Raw genomic sequence first — 22,122 nt, forward strand, 5'->3', positions numbered from 1 at the left:
GCTAGGGTTTTAACGTACACGTTGTAGGGGGTCACAGACATCAATCCCATAGCATGGAGAATCGGAAAATAACGGCGTGAGTGCACGAGATTTGAATTGCCAAGTTATTTCCCCCAAGAGGAGTAAAGAAACTACCCCAGGAAGAGCAATACGTTGGAAATAATGCAGAGCACGGCTTTCTCAAACTTTAGCATGAATCGGAATCACCTGGAGGGCCTGCTTAGCTAGAAAGTTTAGCTGTGAAATTGGTTTTCAAATTACCTGTGAACAGAGCAAAACGGAAAGCATGCCAGTTACATACCTTCCATTGTTGCTAAGGACATTTCATATAAATCTCTTAGGGGAGCTAAGTTTTTGCCCTCAATTAATTCTAAAATAAATTGATCATCTCTGCGACAATGAGGAATAAGTAGATGATGCTTGGAACAAAATCTTGACGGGAAATAATAAAGCTATTTCTCAATAGCATCTCTCAATAAAAGTTGAGGCTATAATGTCGAAACCAACTCAATAAAATCAGTATTCTGGGCCTATGGATGATAGACTGTCTCAAAATAAATGTAATTTTGTTTCTTCCAAATGCATAGGGTAATTACAGTTGGGTCAACACAACATTGTCCAACAAAAACCCTTAGGGGACCTGCTTTAATGAGTAGGTAGCACGTCTGTGATAAGCGTGACTTTAAAAAAAGAGTAAGAAGAAGAAGGCATTTCTGGAGAGCACGAAGAGTTGGGTTTCCTAAGTACTTGGTTTTCCTAAGTAGTTTAATCATTCTCCTGGGGTTTGTGTTTATATAATTAATTTGCGGAGAAACACTTTTTTTTTTTTTGTAGGCCAATCGGCTTTATCTGGAAATAGGGATGCTAATGAGAGGAGACAGGCTGCATGTATCAGGCCCAGAAATCCTATGTTCCATAGCTTCTGTGTCTATGTTATGCAACCAGCCTCTGATGCCAGTCTTCACGGTGTGGTCGAAGGCCTGGTTGATAAAATATCCGTGAGAGTTTGCTCAAAAATAAATAAGATAACGGACTGCAGTGAAAGGGCAGAATTCTCTGGGCCCAAGGCTTGTCCATAATAGTAGTTAAAAATGTTTCCAGACATGTGTTTTGTGCTATCCTGGAAACTACATCGCGTCTGTTCTCTGAGCCAACGGAGATGTGCAGATAGGAGGAGGGAGAAAAAAAAAACCAAAGAGAAAACAGTAACAAAATTTCATTGTGTCTGACTTATGGATTTGTTCTACTCTGGGAGTCTAAGAGGAGCTCTTTCTGACAAGGGGCGCGACTGATTAGAAAGCAATGAACTATGGAAAAGAATCCAAAGCTACTGAGAGTAGATCCCCACTGAACTGAAACTCGTAGGACTTGTATGAAGTGTCCTCTTGCTGTCAGCTACGCAAAAGGTGGTTGCCTCCCTGTCGTCGTGCTCTAGACCTCTTAGGAGCTGGGATAGAGAGCCAAGACACCGGCAAAAGGAGCGGGCATGCCTCTGTGCTTGGCAGTTATGTCACCTATTTCAAGTAGTGTCGTCTATATAAAGCCAAGGGAGTGGGGCGTGTGGTATTACCACCTTCCCAGGAGCGATATTTGTATTTCCTTTGCTTCTACTAAGCGACTAAATCTAATTTAGTCACTGAAATCAAAAGTGTTCACAGGTTACATCCGCCTCCCCTTGAGGCAGATTGGCCACAAAGATTTCTGAATGAGCTCCAAAATCACGCACGGAATCACATTGTCTGTCTTTCCATCAGGGCTGTCTCATTAGGTCACATCAGTGGACATCCAGCTCAGAATCTGTATATATTAATCACCCTTAACTTCATGAGTCACTCCATAGTCGAGTCTAGGCTCTGGATCTGTGCTATCATTTCTTCCTGGCAAGACATCTTTTCATCCATCCACTTATTCAAAAAAGCTTCAACTTCATACTGAGTGAAATAGAAATCTAAGCCTCATCTTATTTGTTCTAACTTATTATTTTGCAGTATTTATATTTAAAAGACAGGCAGAGTGCAGAAATAGTTCTACTTTTCAGGGGTCTGGTGGGCAATCCAAGCAATCCTTCTCATATCCGTGGGGATTTAGTAGACTTGAATCATGATGTTTCCTTTGGCTTTTCCATCTAGTTCTAATCTGCTCTATATTCTTCCCTGAAAGCTTGATACTTAACTGGCAGAAAATCATTCCAGGACTAGTGTTTCAGGGGATCAAAGAAACCCAGATCTGCTCATGTCTCCTTTCAGTCACCCTTCCTAATCCCCTCTGCCTTCTGGTTGTTTCCCATTTCTATATCTAGGTCAAAGGGACTCCAGGCATCTGCTCTATGTGTACATGTTAATGGCATTGAATGGACCATGGGAATCCAATTATGATGCTCTAAGATAGCACTATACAAACACATACCAATATAATCAGAGATCAAGCTCTAGCAACATACCTTGTATGACTTGACACTTTGTAAATTTATTGATACTTATTTTGTGGTCCAGACTATTGTCTGTTATGGCAAATGTCTTATGTTCACTTGAAAAGAATGTGCACAACAAAGAAGATTAAAACAAATCATAGAAAAATTTTAGTTCTGTCCCAAAGAAGACAGAAAAAAAGAGGGAGAAGGAAGTAAAGAACAGATAGGAAAAACAGAAAGAAAAAATGGTGACATGATGGGTTTAAACTAGTTATCAATGATCACATTAAATGTAAATGGTCTAAATATGATTAAAAGACAAAGATTATTAGATTTGGGTTTGGGGGAGCCAGATCCAACTGTAAATTGCCTACAAGAGACTCACTCTAAGTAAAAAAGGCATAAATAAAAAGGAAAAGTGACATAACATGGTAAAATCAAGAGAAAGTTGATCAGAAGAAAGCTACCATAGCTAGGGGCACCCGGGTGGCTTGCTTGGTTAAGCGTCTGACTTTGGCTCAGGTCATGATCTCGTGGTTTGTGGGTTCGAGCCCCATATCAGGCTCTGTGCTGACAGTTCAGAGCCTGGAGCCTGCTTCAGATTCTGTCTCCCTCTCTCTCTGCCTCTCCCCCACTCTTGTTCTGTCTCTCTCAAAAATAAATATAATAGGGGGCACCTGGGTGGCTCAGTCAGGTAAATGTCTCGCTTTGGTTCAGGTCACAATCTCACAGTCTGTGAGTTCAAGCCCCATGTCAGGCTCTGTGCTGACAGCTCGGAGCCTGGAGCCTGCTTCAGATTCTGTGTCTCCCTCTCTCTAACCCTCCCCAGCTCATGCTCTGTCTCTCTCTCTCTCTCTCTCTCTCAAAAATTAAAAAAAAAATTAAAAATAAATATAATAAACATTAAAAAAATAAACACAGAAAGTTGACATAGCTATATTTACCTATGTAGTAAATTTCGAGCAAAAAATATTATCGTGGATAAAGAAACTTATTGCATAGTGATACATGAGGTCAATTCATTGAGAAGACACAGGGCAAATATTTTTGCCCTTAATAGTACACCTTCAAAGTATATGATTACAAAAGCTGACCTAATTGCAAGGAGAAATATACAAATCCACAATTATAGGCAGATATTTCAATTCCCTTCTCTCCATAATTGATGGAACAAACAAATAAGAACAGTAAGGATATAGAAAACGTGAACAGTACGGTCAAACATCTCGACCTAATTAACATTTACAGAATGCTTCACCCAATAACAGCAGAATACACATTCTTTTTAAGTGCACACAATACAGTCAACAAAATAGACCGTATTATGGGCCACAAAACAGGTCTTAATAAATTTAGAAGGAGTCAAGTGATACAAACCACGTTCTCTGACCACGATGAGATTAAGTTAGAAATCCACAGCTACACGAACTTCAAAAAATTCCCCAAATATTTGGAAACTAACCACACCATTCTAAATTACTTAGGACTCCAAAAAATAAACGAACAAATAAAATCGAAACAAAACCACAAAAAGAAAGAAAAGGGAACAAAAAGGAAATCAAAGCATTATTGAACTGAATGAGAATAAAAACACATATCAGAAGATATAAGATGATACAAAAAACGGTACTCACAGGGAAGTTAATAGCATTAAACTTCTATTTTAGAAGAGGAGAAAGATCTGACATCAATACCCTTAACCTCTACCTTAAGAAACTGGAAAACGAGGAGCGAATTAAACCTATGTTGCAGACAAGAAGGGAAATAATACAGATCAAGGAGGAAATTGGTAAAGTAAAAACAAAAACAAGAACAAAAAAACAGGAAAACAATGGAGAAAATAAACGAAACCATAAGATAGATCAATATAATTGATATAAAGTCAATATAATTGATAAACTTCTAGGCAGATTCAGAGAGATACAGAGACAGGCACATAGAGAGAAAGAAAGGAGGGAAGGAAGGATGAAGAGAGCAGAGGAAAGAAGAAAGAAGGGAAGAGAGAGAGAGAGAGAGAGAGAGAGAGAAGACAAATTATCCACACCATGAATGAAAGAGGTAATATCATTCCAGATTCTACAGAAAATAAAAGGTAAGTCAATAATTTCAGCAATGTGGGTAACAAGGGCCAATTCTCCAAAAGGTACTCAAGAAGAGATAATCTGAAGAGTCCTGTATCTATTATAGACACGGAATTTGTAGGGGTGCCTGGGTGGCTCGGTCGGTTGAGCGTCCGACTTCGCCTCAGGTCACGACCTCATGGTTCGTGGGTTCGAGCCCCGCGTCGGGTTCTGCGCTGACAGCTCAGAGCCTGGAGCCCGCTTTGGATTCTGTGTCTCCCTCTCTCTCTGTCCCTCCCTTGCTCGTGCTCTCTCTCTCTCTCAAAAATAAATAAAACATAAAAAAGAAAGAAACGGAATTTGTAGTTTAAGTCCTCCCCGCAAACAAAACTCCAGGCCCAGATTACTGCAGTGGAAATTCTACCAAACATTTAAGGAGGAAATAATTCTAACGCAACACAAACTCCTCTAGAAAATTGAGGAGGAGGGATTACCTCCTGACTCATTCAATGAGGCTCGTATTATACTTACTTCAAAACCAGATACGGATATTGCAAGAAGGGAAAAGTACGTACCAATGTCCCTTATGAACACTGATGCAAAAATTCAAAGCCAAATTTTAGCAAATTAAATGTAAAAATAAAAATAAGACCTCAGGAGCAAGTGAAGTTGATCTCAATAGTATGATTTTGGTTTAACATTAGCAAGGCAATCAAGATCAATTCACTGTATAATAAAGAAAAAAAAAAGAAAGTCTTCTGAACATCTAAATAGGCAAAAAACCATTAAAATACAGTATCTACTCTACATTTAAAATACACCTCTCAACAGGAATAGAAGGGAACTTCCTCAATCAAATAAAAACAGGTACCAAAAAACCCTGCAGCTATCACCTTACTTGCTGGTAAAAGACTAAAAACTTTGCTTCTAAGAGGAGGATTAGACAAAGGTAACTTCTCTCATCATTTCCACACCACATTGTGTTTTGGGTTGTAGCAGGTGCAATCAGGGAGAGAAAAAAAAAGAATTAAAATGCATCCAGATTGTAAAGAAAGAAGGTAGAATAGTATTTATTCTCCGACCACATGATAGCCTATGTAGAAAATCCAATAGAATCTACAAAAGATGCTTCTAGATCTAAAAAGTGAAAAATTGCGGAATCGAAGGTCGATATACGACGATACATCATATTTCTATATGAGCAATCATAACACTGAAATGAAGGAAGCAATACCATTTAAAATAGCATCAAAGTACGAATTATTTAGGAAAAAGTAGGACAAAAAGTGTGCGAGGCTTGTACATTGACAGCCACCAAATATTGCCCAGAGAATTTATTTTATTTTATTCTTTTACGTATTATTATCTTTTTTAAACAAGCTTTAATGCACTTTATTTTTCTGGTGCAAACCTATGTGATGGCCACAGCTGGAGCCTGGGTCCTCTGCATGGACACTCTGGTATGATTTTCCGATGGGGAGACTTAGTGAACACAGTCTCTTTCTGAAGATCAGGGGTGAGAGAGCTGTAGGTCTTGGAAACAGTATCAAAGTGGCTTTGGTGAAGTTTCCCTGGGGGGGCGGGCAGTACAGCCCCCCTGGCTGCGGTGTAGACATCGTCAATACCAGCCAACATCAGTAGCTTCTCAGGCACAGGGGTTCAGGCAATGCCAGTGCCTCCGGGGGCAGGGATGAGGCACACCAGGACAGAGCCACAGTGGCCGGTCACCTTGCACGGGACAGCATGGGGTCTTGGCAATCTTGATCCCCCAGTAGCCTCGCCGCACGGGGAAGATGGAAAGCTTGGCCAGGATGATGGCCCCACGGATGGCAGTGGCTACCTCCTCGGAGCACTTAACTCCCAGACCGACGTGCCCACTGTCATCTCCAATGGCAGCAAATGCCTTCAACCTGGTCAGCTGGCCAGCGCGGGTTTGGTCTTGCACAGGCATCATCTTCGAAACCTCGTCCCTGAGGGACGCCCCCAGGAAAAAGTCGATGATCTCAGATTCCTTGATGGGCAGGGAGAAGAGATCGATCTCCTCCAGGGACTTGATATTCATGTCCTCGACCAGGCAGCCCAGCTTGGTGTTGGGCATCGACTCTTTGTCCTCGGCCTTGCCCCCGCGAGGTCCCGGGCCCTGGCCCCGGCCCCTGCCCTGACCCCAGCCACAGCCCCGGCCCAGGATGCCTCTACGGAAGCCTCTGCGGAAGCCGCCGAGGCCCCCCGTTCCAGGATCCCCGGGCCCACTGGCATCATCTGCCATTTGCTGTTTTCTCAGAGAAGCACCAAGAGAATTTAAAAAAGAAATAGGTAAATGGAAAGTTATATCGTAAAAAATCTAAAGCTATAAAGTTTTTAGAACGAAACGTAAAAAAAAATATTTTTAACTTTGCACCCCATATCTTAAATAGGACCCTAAAAAGCATGATCCGTTAAAAGAAAAGGAAATGGATAAATCGGAGTTCATACAAACGGAAACATTTTGCTCTTCAAAAGACACCAATGAAAGGGGCCCCTGGGTGGCCCAGTTGGTTCGGTTCAGGTCATGATCTCGCCGTCTGTGCATTCGAGCTCTGCCTCGGGCTCTGTGCTGTCAGCTCAGAGCCTGGAGCCCGCTTCAGATTCTGTGTGCCTTTCCTTTCTCTCTGCACCTCCCTCCCTCTCTCTCTGCACCTCCCTCACTCTCTGCACCTCCCTTGATCTCACGCTGTCTCTTTCTCTCTCAAAAATAAATAAACATTAAGAAAAAAGTGGAAATAAAATCAACAAGCCATGAACTAGGAGAAAATATCTTTCTAACCAAATATGTAATATTTATATCATGTATATTTATTTGTATATAAATATAAATTTATATTCAATTAATATAATATATATTATATAATACATATATTATATATAGTGGATTATAATAATAAAATATATAATATATAACATATAATATATAATAAATATATAATTAAATATAAGCAAAATATATAAGTATATATAATATATAATTAATTATAATATATAATATCATTACATAGTGTATAATATATAATATAATATAATATAATATAATATAATATAATATAATATAAACAGATATATATATGATAAACAGGAAATAGGCATAAATAGGAAAACGTGTTAAGTAGCATCAGCCATTCACAAAATATAAATTAAGCCATGAAGAGATGCTTATTACATTGGTGAACATAAAAAATACTGACAATGCCAATGCCAGTGGACATGTTCAGCCCCTGGAACTCGCATACCCTGCCTGCTGGCACCTGAAACAGAACAACTGCTTTGGAAAGCAGTTGGCAGTTTCTTTAAAAAAAAAAAAAAATTTTAACGTTTATTCATCTTTGAGAGACAGAGAGCATGAGCAGAGAAGGGGCAGAGAGAGGGAGACACAGAATCCGAAGCAGGCTCCAGGCTCTGAGCTGTCAGCACAGAGCCCGACGCGGGGCTCGAACCCACGGACCGCGAGATCGTGACCTGAGCCGAAGTCGGACGCCCAACCGACTGAGCCACCCATGCGCCCCAGTTTGGCAGTTTCTTTAAAAGTCAAACATACCCTTGCCATACGAGCCAGTCATTCCTCTCCCAAGTATTTCCCCCAAAGAAGTAAGAGCCCGTGTCCTTTCAAAGACGTACACGTGGATATTCCGAGCAGCCTTATTTGTAAGAGTTCAACCCTGGAAACAACCCAAATGTGCACTCAGGGGTGAGCGGATACACAGAAGGTAGTATGTCCTTACAGTGAAGTACTAAGCAGCAATCAACAGGAACGAGCTACTCATAAAGGCACCATCACGGAGAAATCAAAATAATTGTACTGAGCGAATGATGGCAGATGAAGCGCGGGTCAAAATACCCCCAAATTAAAACATCACACCAATCAGCTTGCATTCTCCACAGTCACTCCATGCTTGTGAAGCACTGACCACATTCCATTTTGAGCTAATGAGTGGGTTTTTAAAAAATGTCTATTGATTTGTGAGAGAGACAGACAGACAGACAGAGCATGAGTGGGGGAGGGGCAGAGAGAGCGGGAGACACACAATCCAAACTGGGCTCCAGGCTCCGAGCTGTCAGCACAGAGCCTGACTCGTGGGCTTGAACTTTGCTTTTGCCCTTGAATTTGACGCAAACAGACCTTGACCAGTCTGAGCCGGCTTACCCCTCTGCCCCTCTTACTCCCACTTTCCCGATTCTGACCCTTCCCCCATAGACATCGCCAGCGCCGGGTCCCCCACGATATTAGGCAGATAATTAGTTGTGGCTGTGTGTGTGTGTGTGTGTGTGTGTGTGTGTGTGTGTGTGTGTGTCTCATCCAAGTTTGTGCTATCAGGCTCTGCGAAATATATATGTTCACTTTCATGCCTATTTAACACAAAAGTCCCTGTCTCTGGGGGTAATGTGCCATTTTATCAGTAGTTTTCCATCAAGGGCAGATCATAACATCCTAATATTCTCAGCGCTGTTCCTCAGTTCCCCAGGGAATCTCTTTCTCAGGTATTCGTCTTTGCAGCAATGCTCATTAATATAAGGCTCTCTGGTTTTAAACAGCTCTTCAGACCCAAACAGGCCATAATTGAATGGAAGATTTAATTGTTTCCCCCCCCCCGCCCCCCCCCCCCCCCCTCAGCAAACAATCAGGCCAGGAGAGCAAGGAGACCGCAGCCGAAACGCCACCGCTCGACTCCGGAATGAAAGGCGTGTGTTTCCATTCACTCACGGGCAGAAATGTCACTCGGATTGCAGAAGGGCTGACTCGGGGCTCAGTTCGGAGGGGAGCACTATTGAATTCTCCCTTCTGGCGGGCAGACAGCTCAGCTGCGGGGCTCTCCCCCCCCCGCGGGGCTCTCCCCCCCCCCCCCCCCCCGTCACTCCTGTTGATTTGCCTTCAAGGTGGTCATTCAGAGGGAGAGAAAAGGCCACGGTTTGCCATTTCAGGCCCAAAGATTTAGCCGTGACCTCCATCTAGCTGCAGCTCTTAGCGGCATGGCTCAGCCCCGAGGCTCCAGCCCAGGGCGGCACGCCGTGCCTTAGTGTTGTCTTTTGTTCACCCCAAGTAAGATCATCTCCCCGACAGATAATAACTGCCTCCCCCCCCAAAAAACATCCCATGGCCGGGGGCCTGGGTGTGATGCATCAGTGGCTGCTCCTGAATCAGCAGCTTCCATATTCCACTACAAGTTCACGTGGTAAGTCATGGTTTTGAGCTTACTGACAGCTGGCGTCCCCTGTCCTTTCTTATCTTCTGCCGGACTCTGCTCTGTCCCTCCGCAGGCACTCAACCTTCCAGCTCTCTGCATTCTACAGAATGCTGGAAAACTTCACAAAACCCAAGTTTTCAACTCTTGTTGTTGCTGTCAGAAATCGGGAGAGGGCATGGCTGGGGACTGTAGGGACCATGGTCGCTGCCATTTTGAAGGACTTAGAATCATAGACTAAGTTTGTACTCTGGTTTCAGGAGAGGCATGGCTATTGACCAGGGAGCAGAACGTAAGCTGAGACACGTTTCTAGCAACACTGGAGCCGTATCTCCCTATCTGGAGAGGAAAGGAAATCCCAGAACGTCGCAGGTGTCTCGGTCCGTGGTAGGCGTCAAAACATGTCTTAATGCCAAGCGATGCTGATTTTGGAAGGAGCCATGCCCAAATTCAAGACCACCGTGATCACTAAGGAAGATAAGAACCATTGTCCCTAGAAAGCCTGGTAGAGATTGTTAGAAGTTTATGCAAAACGTACACATGGCTAAAAAGCCCATATCCGTTTCTTCATGGATGTATTACTTCTGTCCAGGCAGGAAAGCAGTTACATTTCTGTAACTAGCCACTGTTGATATTTATAACTTTCCTCTTCACTACCATTCCACGCTCCCTCTGTCTTCAATCAGATCCCAAACCGACCTCATGTGATGCTGTGAGCCTTTGTTCCTGAAGGGTCTGAATATTGAGTGGCCCTGCCCTTATTTGATTGGTAGAGTTTTCTACTGAGCGTGAAACTGAGAAGTGGCTTCTCCAGAGAATCCCAAGGGCGAAGCATGACCTGGAATGTCACTTTTATGTAGCTGCAACCCTAAAAAAAATCAAGATCTGTCACTTCAGCGGACAGAATAGCAGCCTTCGTTGTCCATTCATTCAATGGCACGAGGAGCCCCAAATGGCCAGGCAGTGGACTAAACTTGCTACTTAATGGAACCATAGCTGTGTACCTTGTGGGAAGCATTCCTCTGCTGGGAATTAAGCATCAACTGTCAAGGATGGAAACAAATATCTGCAAGTTGATCATCTGGGGTGTTAATTCACAGACCCCTGCATTCAGGCTATGAGAGTAATGGCACCAGACATCGGTCGTTTCTTGAAAGTGTCTTTAATGTCAGGTTTTCAGAGTTCTCTCTCCCAACTGGCGGTATAATCAACTCTTCAGCAAGCCATTTCCCCATCTATCTGACCAACGGCTTCAGTGTAATGGGATACATGGTAAGACTCGTAAATTCCACGGGCGTGAATCCACGGGCACACTTATCTTGCCGTGAAATAGGTTCTTCCTTCGGCAGCAACGCTGTGTGGCACACGGTGACTGAGAATAAGGCATTTAACAAGTCCATGGGTTTTGGTGGTGGCACGAGCATTGACGGAAGAGAAGGCACATGTGTAACTATCCTACAAATCACCGCCTTCTTCCTACTGGAAGGAGATCAGTGCAGGTGGTCTGTCACCAAGTGGCTATCTGGTCAACCGGGAGAAAGGCACCAAAGCAGGGTTCCACACTAGCCTTTGCCGTTGGAAGCTTAAGTCCTCAGACCATATTGGTGAGCCAATACACAGCCTTTGTCTGTGTCCTCATGGGCACTTTGTACATCTGACCGTCATCTGTAGAATGTGTCATCTTGCCCATGGGATTATCGAGAGCCTTCCCTGCGGTGCACGGCCTTTGCTTTGCATGCACATGCAACAGAAATATGTTTCCACACTGTACTCACCCAATACCTTTTCCCCAGACGTTTTGTTGCCAGTCTTCCAATTCTATACCTTCTGATTCCTGACCAGCCGGCCAGACACTTCGCTACTGCACGTGAATCAGGATGTATCCACATTGCCGATCGCTCGGTCCAATCAAAGTGGACGGACAACTGCCCCAAGCTTTGCCGTTGCAGAAGATTGGCCTTTATCGGGTATCTTTCCAGAATATTCCTGATCAGAGCTGGCACACCACAGCCGTTCATTTCACATTGGTGGCAGCACACTGTGCAGAGAAATCTGTGACCCGGATCCAGACATTTTGTTTTGTTTTGTTTTGTTTTGTTTTGTTTTGTTTTGTTTTCAGTAAACCAGTCATCTTGGAGGCCATAGATGTGGATCGAGGGAAAGTAGGCTCTGCAGCGGGAATCGATGGCATAGGAATCTGGGCCTCCTGTTCACTCAACTTACCTCCCTTTTGGACCTGCTTAACCCGGAGCTCTTTCATAACGTTCCAACTTGATGGGAGATGGTTGCTGTGCATATCCTATGGTGGTGGGCCAGTGAATAGCCAGTTCGTAGTTGGTAGAGTAACAGATGCTTTGGCGCTCTGCCTGGATCTTGACGCTCATCATTTCGGGACCTACCACTTTCTACTGTGGTCTCTAGTGATTCTCTACGGGAATCTGAGCACATAGCAGGCCAGAGTGCAGAGCACTGGGAACAGCTAAATGACAAATGGGAGTTGGAGAGTCAGGACACCAGCTTCCTCATCCCTTAGGTTAGGATGTTCCGGAGAGGCTCGCCAGGGTCTCCAGTGGGATTAACCACTGTGAGTTGTGCCCAGTTCAAAACTCATGAATGTGCCCATATTCCCTTCCCTCTCTTCCCTGCCTCGTATTTCCACTTCTTGTCTTTACCACCGCTTCCTGGGATCACCTTGCAAACAAACCGTACGTATCCAAATCCCGTCTCCAGGTACGCTCCTGGGGGAACCCGGGCGACGGCAGATAGCTCAAATTGCACATAACTTGATGTCAGGTTCTCAGGTGCGAGAAACAACACATAGAATGGGAAGAGTTTCAGAGACAATCGAACCACTGAAGTAAGCTTGATTTTGTTATTCCAACCCCCTCCTTTTCTCCACACCAACGCTGCTCAAAACCAGGACGAAAGGGAGAAAACAAACCAATCTGTAGACTTTCATCAAACTTACACCCCACCAGGACCCACACCGGTCACCCCAGAGTTATGCAGAATCATTTTGCTCTCTCGCGGAACAACTTCACATGCGCACTTTGCCAAGAGGAAATCTTGGTTCTCTCCTTGAATATTTGCTACTCAATTTGCATTCCTGTTCAGAAAATGCCTTCTCCAGCCATCTATGGAGGGTCTCCAAACATTCCACTCCCTCATTTCTCCACGGGGCTGCCCATACCACGTTGGCAGACTCAGACCACAGGTTGGAAGTCTTTCATTAAACAAATGGATTAAAGGCAGAATCGATGCAAGTTTCAATTCTTGTAACTGTGAAATGGCTTTTATCTGATTAAATTTCATGCAGAAAACAATAATGAAACTGGGACAAACAGAACAAAACAAAACAAAAAGGCAACGGATGATGTTTCTGTTGGCACCGGAGAATGATCAAAAGCAGGCAGAAATTGGAATGGAGTCAACCCTTGAATGAAAGAAAATGCGCTGGGTGAGAGCTATGTTTATATAGTTTTTCCCCTGAGGACTACCCCAGTATGCTCAATGTAGGTTGCCTAGAACTCAAACAAAAATATCCAGCCTTTCAGCCTGAAGTATCAGAGGGAAGGATTTGGGGGGTTCCAGAGTAGCTACAAATTTAGGGAGAGGAGAATGTTTAAAAGGAACGATCTACAGAAAGAGGAGTGCCCCAATTTACATGTAAACTCCCCCCAAATCCTAATGTCGTCTGAATTACGTACATGTGAGGGGGGAGTGGTGTTGCCAAGACCCTCAAGAGAAAGCAAAGGATGGAAAGCTGAAAAACTTGAGCAGAGATTTCAGCTGTGACCTACCTGAGGAGCAGTGGAGTTCAGAGTTTGAGTCCCATCAAGTTACAGAGTTTTGGTAAACATCTCAGATTTCTGCTGATTTCTAAGGGTAACGCTTTAAACAACTATTTCCCAGAACTAAGGCTCCAACCAAAGACTAAAAGAAAAACTAGAAGTGACCCACACTAACAAAGGATAAAACAAAACATCCACAAGTTCAAGTAAATTAGTAAGAAATTAGATCACCTGGTAGAGCAAAAATCAACTCATCCAAGGAATATACCAGAATCCAGAGTTTCTGCAACATCTACAATGTCCCATACACAATAAACAATTACTGGACATGGGAAGGGCAATGCAGTGTGATTCATAGTCAGGAGAAAACTCAATCAATAGACTAAGAGCATACATAACTATGTTGTTATTAACAAACACAGACTTTGAAGCAGTAATTACATATATGGTCAGGAATTGAAAGTAAAAGATAGTTATAATTGGTGAATGGAAGAGGAATACCAACGGAGAAACAGGAACCATAAGAAAAGAACCAAAATTAAATTCTAGAACTTTAAAGATAACATTTGAAATGAAAAATTTACCGGACGGACTAAGTAGCAGATTAAAAACATACAAGAAAGTGGCTAGAAACTTGAAACAGAAAAAAAAAAACTGGGGAAAAACTCAAGAAGTTCTCAGAAACATATGGGAAAATAGAAAATACTTGAAAATACGTGTAATTGCCATCCCTAAAGGGGATTTTTTTAAAAAGGACTGGAAAAATATATGAAGTAATTGTTGACTTTATAATTTTTGGTGAAAACCATTAACTTACACATCCAAGAAACTCCATGAAACTTTAGTAGGCTAAATATAAAGAAAACCAGGGGCACCTGGGTGGTTCAGTTGGTTAAATGTCCAACTTCAGCTCAGGTCACAATCTCACAGTTTGTGAGTTCAAGCCCTGCGTCAGGTTCTATGCTGACAGCTCGGAGCCTGGAGCCTGCCTCGGATTCTGTGTCTCCCTCTCTCTCTGCCTCTCCTGTGCTCACACTGTGTCTCTCTCTAAAATAAATAAACATTAAAAATTAAAAAAAAAAAGAAAACCAAAGTAGGTCATCATAGTTCCACTTCTGGAAACCAAACAGAATAAAAAAAAATGTCTTCAAGGCAGCCAGAGAGATGTGACACATGATGTACAGGGGAACAATGATACTATTTATAAATGACTTCTCTTTTGGAACAATAGGGATCAGGAGACAAAGGAATGTCTACCTAGAACTCTGCATCTAGTAAAAATATTCTTTGAATGTGAAAGCAAAATAAAGACATTTCAGGTAAACAAAATATGAGAGAATTCATAGTCAAACAGCTGTATTTTAAAAGAATGTTAAAGAAGTTTCTTCAGCCGAAAAATAAGGGAAACCAGATAGAAACTAAATAGTATAGAAAGGAACAAAGAACACCAGAAATGGTAAGTCGAGTCAGTCCTTACTATTCGCAGAATTCATGCATGTGAATTGACCCATTCACTAAAATGTATGTGTGATCCAAAAACAAACCCTTGCGGCTCCTTTGCAGTCCTTCAGGGACATGTGCAGAGTGGCAGAAAGTGTGAGTTGCCTGATATGCATGTTCCCGGCTGTGGTGACTCTCTGCTTTCTTGTTTCAGCTCTCAACGTACAAACAAACGATCTCTGTATGTTTTATTTACCGCCACGTTTTTCACGTCTTTGCTCTTTCTCGGGGATTTTGCCATTTCAAATGGCCCCTTAAGTGTAGCACTCAAGAGCTGTCCGGTGTTCCTAAGTGTAAGCGGGCTATGCCATGAGAAAATGTGTGTGGGGGTAAGCTCTGTTCAGGCATGAGTCACAGCACTGTTGGCCATAGTCAATGTTAACGAATCAACAATATGTATGAACTAAGGTGTCCTTAAACATAAACCCACATAAAACAAGGTTAGGTATTGATGACTGGACGAAAATGTTGTGACCAGAGTCTCGCAGGAACCTAACCCCGTATTTCCCGAAGGAACGAAAGCTCAGTATTCACTCACTCACTCGATAGCAACTTGACAGAATATTACCACGAATAATGGAATATCAGCCGTATATGAATAGAGTCATCAATCATTTCTTATTAGCTTCTTTAAAGACACATGACTATTTAGTGCAAGAATGTTAATACTGTTTTGTGGCTTTATAAAATAAGTAGATGTAAAGTCCAGTACGTAGGGAAACAGTGAACAGAATGATATTGTACTGGTGGCTTGTTCTTGCATTTTATGTGAAGTGATATAATATTAAATCTAAGTAGAATATAATAAGGTTGCATATTATAATCCTTAGAGTACCCACTAGAAGACTGATATGAAAAAAGAACTAGCTTAAGAGGCTATTAGTGAATTTAAATGGAATATCAAGAATATTTGGTCAAGTCAAAGAGGTCAGGAGAGAGGGAACTAAAACCAGATGGGACAAATATAAAACAGTGACATAACTGACCTAAATATAACCATAGATCAATGAACACACTAAATGTAAATAAACAAAATCCTCAGATTGAAAAGTAATGAATATCAGACAGGATTTAAAAACAGGATGAATGAGCAAATAAACGAATGAACCAACCATCTCAGAAAAATGGATCAATGGGATTAGTGAATACTTTGTCCTTACTGGAAACCATTTAAAGAACTACCATCCGCCATTTTCAGTTCACACAGCGTGATGGTGAGCATAACCCCACTTCTGGCTCCAAAACGGGGCACGTTACCCAAATATGGGCAGTCAGAGCACAGTTTATCCCTCACTACAGTGACTGGTTAAGAAACATATTACCCAGGGGCGCCTGGGTGGCTCAGTCGGTTAAGCGCCCGACTTCGGCTCAGGTCATGATCTCGTGCTCCGTGAGTTTGAGCCCCGTGTCAGGCTCTGTGTGGACAGCTCGGAGCCCGGAGCCTGCCTTGGATTCCGCGTCTCCCTCTCTCTCTGCCCCTCTCCCACTCATGCTCTGTCTCTCTCTGTCTCAAAAATAAAAAACATAAAAAAAAAGAAACGTATTACCCAAACTCTACTAATATGAGTCAGAGACAATACTTTTGCTAGAATGCTGGAGAAGAGAAGCCCTTTTCTCACAAGTTTCGAAGGTGATAAAATGTGCACCTGTGTCTACCAGTGGCCATCCTTGCCTATTTAATGGTGAGAGCAACACAGAAAAAGCAGAACAGAAAGATCTAGATGTGTTTCTGATGTCATTATTTTATCCATCTGGATTCAGACATGCCTGTAGCCATATACACTCTGTCCTTTTAATCATTCAGCCAAAAATAAAGCAAAATTAAAAAAAAAAAAAAAAGAACGCTTTTTTGGTTACTGTTCTTTTCAGCCAAAAGAGCCCTAATGAACCCAAGTAGCAAGCCGATTTGTTTTCCAAATAATCCCCCCTATTGGTTGAAATAAGATGTATCTGCGAAATGAGTTGGTTTCTAATTTCTGACCCATTTTCTTCAACCATGAAAATCCTTGCAAACTCATACACCAGAAATGATATAGAGAGTTGCCTTCAACTCTTCACAATTGATGGATATTGTTCACGAAAACATTGTGCCCTCTAATTTCCACATGACATGTTAGTAGGCCCCCGAGGGTGTGCTCTCAACTGTCCGCTGCTTCCTCTCAGCTGCTCCCCTTAGAAGAATTCTTTACCTTTTCCCCCAGATTATTTAGTCCATGTCCATGGCTATGGGATGACGTATAGGAATATTAATCCTCTTCCCCCACGATTTACATACATGGAGCCTAGAGCCAGGCGCATTTCAAGGAGCTCCCTACTTGCCTATCATTGATGTTTTGGGGGACTTGGCATAACCAATAATTTGTATGATTAGAAAGGGAGATTATCCCCTAATCTTCATACATTACCTTCCGAATAGTTGACTCTCTCGTATCTCTTCACCCGGTAATGAAAGAATGAGTTTTCGGGGACTTGCAAAATTAGCCTTGTCTGTGTTTCAGGATCTTGCTCTTCCTCTACAACGGGCGACTGTCACAGATGCAGAGACCAAGTCTGATGCCAGTGGATTAAGAAACCTACACCGATGCGGGTATCATCCAATCATCAGCACTCCGCACTCAATCCAAAAAGCTGCAGTGGGAGGTTTCACGAGTAAAAGCAAAATGGCCAAAGCGCTCTGAGTTTATTCGTACAACATGGCAAATCCTCAATAAATGCCCAATGGGTCGAATCGACTACCTGTTGGACCAGACTTGGGTGCAAAGCCCACCAGCATAATGAGGAGGTGGATGGGGCTGGGACAAGCGGGGAGGAGCCTGAGGGTCTAGGGAAGAGAAGGAAGGAGGCCCTTGTTCTCACACATTTACGTGACCTCAAGAGTTGGCAGCTTGTGGTTGAGCCATAGCTGCCTCGCTTGCTTTGCCTTGGTCCTGGCCTTGAGTGCTGGTCATACATTACAAGCAAAGAGGGACGGATAAACTCTTCTACGCATTCAGAGCAACGTGCTCCAAGGACCAGGAACATGAAAGCAGGTGTAGCTAGAGAAGAAGAAGTGAGTCCTTTCAGTTACATCCAGGAACGTAGGAGGGTGAGGGGAGGGGAGCAGAAGATAAGCCTAGAAGTGTGGGCTGTAGCCAAATGGGGAAGGGTCTTCTAGGCCGTGCTGAGGATCTTTGACTGGTGACCATAGACAAAGAGGGAACAAATACAGTCTTCAAGTTCAAGGTTGTTTTTAAAGGCTCCCTGTGATAAAGTGCTATGGGAAAACGGCTTGGGGAGGAAAACCAAAGCTAGGATAAGCCTGGTTGGAAGCCGCACTCATGGGGTGCCCGGATGGAGCCGGCGTCTCTTGGACCTGGTCCCGGAGAAACGTGTCTGATGAGGAAAGGCCACATGTAACTCAGCGGTCTCTAGGCTGGGCAAGTAAGTGGGTGATTCTGTCCCCTAAGAAAGACGAGGACGGGAGGTGATAAAGGAAGCACGCCGGTCACATTGAGTTTGGGGCGCGTTTTGAAACATTTAGGTTGTGTCTGAAGCAGCTCAGCCTGTGGTAACAACAATGCCAGAGACGAGGCAGCTTGAACAACAGACATGTATCTCTCATAGTTCTAGAGGCTGGGACGTCCACGATCAAGGAGCTGGCAGATTGGTTTCCTGGTGAGACTTCTGTCTTGTAGACATCTGCCCTCTGGCTGTGTCCTCACATGGCTTTTCCTTCCCTTTGTAAATGGCGGAGGGGAAGAGACAGACAGGAAGCTCAAGTGTATGAATCCCATTATGGCTCTACCCTCATGAGTCCTAATTACCCCCCAAAGGCCCCATCTACCGGCCACCACAATGGGAGTTAGGGTTTCAACGTGTGAAATCTGGGGACAACAAAGAAAACTCAGGCCACAGAAGTGCGGCGAACTTTTGGATTTTAGTTGGCAGGAAAGCCAGGCTCCGTTCCTTGGCACTCCATAAACAGAGCTGTCTTGAATCTGGTTTTCACATTTTCACAGCCGGCCACCAGGACTTGATGGGCAAATGAGATCTCACCCGTGACTTGAACTGCTTCAGCTCAGGAAATAGAATGCAATTCCCGGTTCTACTTGGCCAAAAAAAAAAAAAAAAAACCCCACAAAAACAAAAACAAAAACAAAAAAATGAGCACGTTTCTCCCTGGAAGGCTAGTGCCGACCCCACGGCCCCAGCTGACAATCTCTTGGCTTTGGAAATTCATGTAAAGTGTCTCCAGGGCCTCCAGGGCCTTACCATTTTTCATAACCTTTATTTTCAAATCAACCCCTTGCTTCTGATCCTTCAGGCCCCCGCCGAAGAAAAGGCGATACATTTTAGAACAAAAGCATACGCACACTCCACGGACACAGCTCTACTGTGCTCGCCACGTGTCAAATTCTTCCACTACCTGTTTTCAGAACTAACCTTTCCTCTCCTCCTCCCACAGCATCCCCCAAAGAAATTCCCATATTACCGTTACTTTGACATCTTTGGGGTCTCCGGGTTCGGAGGGGGGCGCAGCATGGCTCAGAGTTGATTTCAAAAGCCATAGGTGAAATGCATTTTTTGTTCGTTCTACCTCTTATTAGCAGAAAACACACACACACACACACACACACACACACACACGCTTTTTTCTCAATTGTGAACGTAACAAGCGAGCGAGAATTTTACCTTCCGTAGGACCCCCGCCCCCGCCCCCCTGTGGAATTTCTTAGCCCTCACATCCTGGGCAGAGTCTGTGCTCTGAGCCCTCATGCAGGGACAGCTCTTAGCACATTCTTCGTACCTGTTGATTTCCTCTACTGGCTCCCCCATGAGAACTGGCTCTCGGTTAGTACAAACTATTTTACATCCAGGGCCTAGGACAGCAGAAGGCACAGGGGTGCCTTCCGTAAGTGCCTTCGCGCCAAGTGAAGGGAGAAAGGAAAGAAAGGTGCTTCTGGTGTTGAATCAAACGCTCCAGGGGCGCCTGGGTGGCTCAGTCGGTTGAGCGACCTCAGAGTTCATGGGTTCGAGTCCCCCCGTCGGGCTCTGTGCCGACAGCTCGGAGCCTGGAACCTGCTTCGGATTCTGTGTCTCCCTCTCTCTCTGCCCCTCTCCCGCTCGTGCTCTGTCGCTCTGTGTCTCAAAAATGAATAGATGTGAAAACAAAATAAAAAAAAAGTGTTCCACGTCTGAATAGCAGAGTGATGGTATTCAGTCAACGACCATGGCCAAGGACGTCCCGTGAGCCAGGTCTGTCTCCCGCCTCATTCCCTTCTGTGACGCCCCCCCTCCTCGGCTTGCTAAGTCTGAGTTCGTGATTCGGCAGCAAAAGATTTCACGTGTATTTCAACTGTCTAGACACGCTTGAGGGACAAGCTGAGGCTCACGAAAGGCTGGATTCCAGCACCCACCATGCTGACTGACGCCCAGCAGGTGCGCAGCAAGCCATCGAGCGTCCTACGGAATCCCACATTGGCCACAAAACCCCGCTCTTCCAAATCAGAGCGTTTTCAGGGATAAATACTCCATTTCCTCCCTACAGGTTTTAAATCGTGCACGTAGATTTTCTGTGGTTTCTTTTTGACCCTAGAAATGGCTTCTGGACAAGGAGCTCCCCGTTGTACACGTGCGTTCAAGGTGGATGTCACAGCACCGTGGGTATTATCAGCGGACAATCTTGAGCGCAGGTCCGCGAGTGTTGGGTCCCGGAAGGAGAACAAGCCAACGGGCAAGCAGAACAGCGACAACAATAAAAACCCACTTCCTGAGAGTACTTCGGGGTTGCATCTGGAATCGGAAGGAATCGCAAGGCCCTCAGGACAAGCCCGTCGGTTCAAAACCTGGGCTCATTTCACAGCGAGGTGTTAGGCTGCAACATGCAGCGTCCCCGAGTTTGCGAAGGAAACCATTGCTTTGCCGGCCCAACGCCCCAAGCACGGCACGTTATTAATTAGTCTGAGGAAGAAGGCCCAGCACAGGCCAACACCATCCCCAAATGGGACAGAGCGTTGAATGCCACAGTGAGTGATCTCTAAGGGATCTGGCAAAACCAGGAAGTTGCTTGCTTGCCAAATAAGCAAAGTTAGCCTTGTGAAGTGGCCGCATTTTGTTGGTGGTCCTAAGGGTGAAATAGTCAGGTTTTCCATAAATAGAAGGGGGAGGGTGAGAAAGAGGGGGAGAGGGGAAGGGAGAGCAGAGTCAGAGCCAGAGCAGGGGAGGGAGCTGATGTTAGAGAGGCGGCCGGGGTCCAGTGGGAGCAGAGCCGTATTCCGGTTTCTGCAAACGCCCTGCCTTCAGCTTCACACCGATTCCGCCCCCACCCCCCTGGCTGGACCCAGATAAAGCCTGGGAGACTGCAGGCTGCAGCCCGGGGCCCCACGGACAATGCAGGTCAGGGAAGCCGAGGCAGGCTCTGAGGTCCCGGAGGGACCAAGAGCTGGGCGTCACATGGTAGGAAGGGTCTGTCACATAATAGAAACCTGACCCCAGTCCGTTGCAATCCCTCTCTCCCCGGCACGGACAGGTGGGTGCTTGCCCAGCGGTTCCGCCCTGTGTCTGGGAAGCAGCCTGGACAGTCGGAGCCCTCGGGGACTCCCGAATGCTGAAGCTGAAACATCAGGTGACATCAGGTGACCGGTGAGAGGACAGCTGGGGGGGCCCCGTGCAGCACACACCGTCCCCCACTGGGCTCATTAGAGCCCCAGTGAGACAGGATCTATTAACAGCTCAGAGGACCTTCTTCCTGCACAAGGACGCAGTGAGGAAACGTCCCCCGTCTTCCTCCCCGCGTGTGTGTGAGTGTGTGGGGGCACAAGCGGGTGGCAGGGCTGCTGCTTCAGTTCCTCTAAAGGAGAGAAGACGCTTTCCAGAATCTTCTCCCTGGGAGCACGAGGGGGTGAGAGCTGGGGGGCCCGGGGCTCCAGACACACACTAAGCTCGCCGGCTGTGCCCTCAGCTGCGGACCCACCGACCCCACATGCTGCAGTCACAGAATCACGGGGCTGACACTCTGAGCCTCAAGGACTTTTGCTGGAGAGGACAGTCAACCATGAAGCTTGCTTGATTTGGAAGAGCTGGAGGGAAACCCTGGATCCGCCATTTCTCCACGAAGTGACGTTGAGGCAGGTGACACAAACCCCCAGTCCCAGTGCTCTTGTCTTCCAAGC

The 22,122-nt window shown here is 44.8% G+C and overlaps 1 long non-coding RNA gene and 1 pseudogene across 1 annotated transcript in view; both read right to left on the reverse strand.

Moving 5' to 3' along the window:
• Positions 1-22,122, reverse strand: part of LOC132689417 (uncharacterized) — a 71,496-nt gene that overhangs the window by 33,511 nt on the left and 15,863 nt on the right. The window lies entirely within an intron of this gene.
• On the reverse strand, positions 5,882-6,736 carry LOC132689415 (small ribosomal subunit protein uS5 pseudogene; annotated as a pseudogene).

The sequence above is a fragment of the Panthera onca genome, chromosome E3 (assembly GCF_046562875.1).
Source record: "Panthera onca isolate mPanOnc1 chromosome E3, mPanOnc1 haplotype 2, whole genome shotgun sequence".
Classification (NCBI taxonomy): domain Eukaryota; kingdom Metazoa; phylum Chordata; class Mammalia; order Carnivora; family Felidae; genus Panthera; species Panthera onca.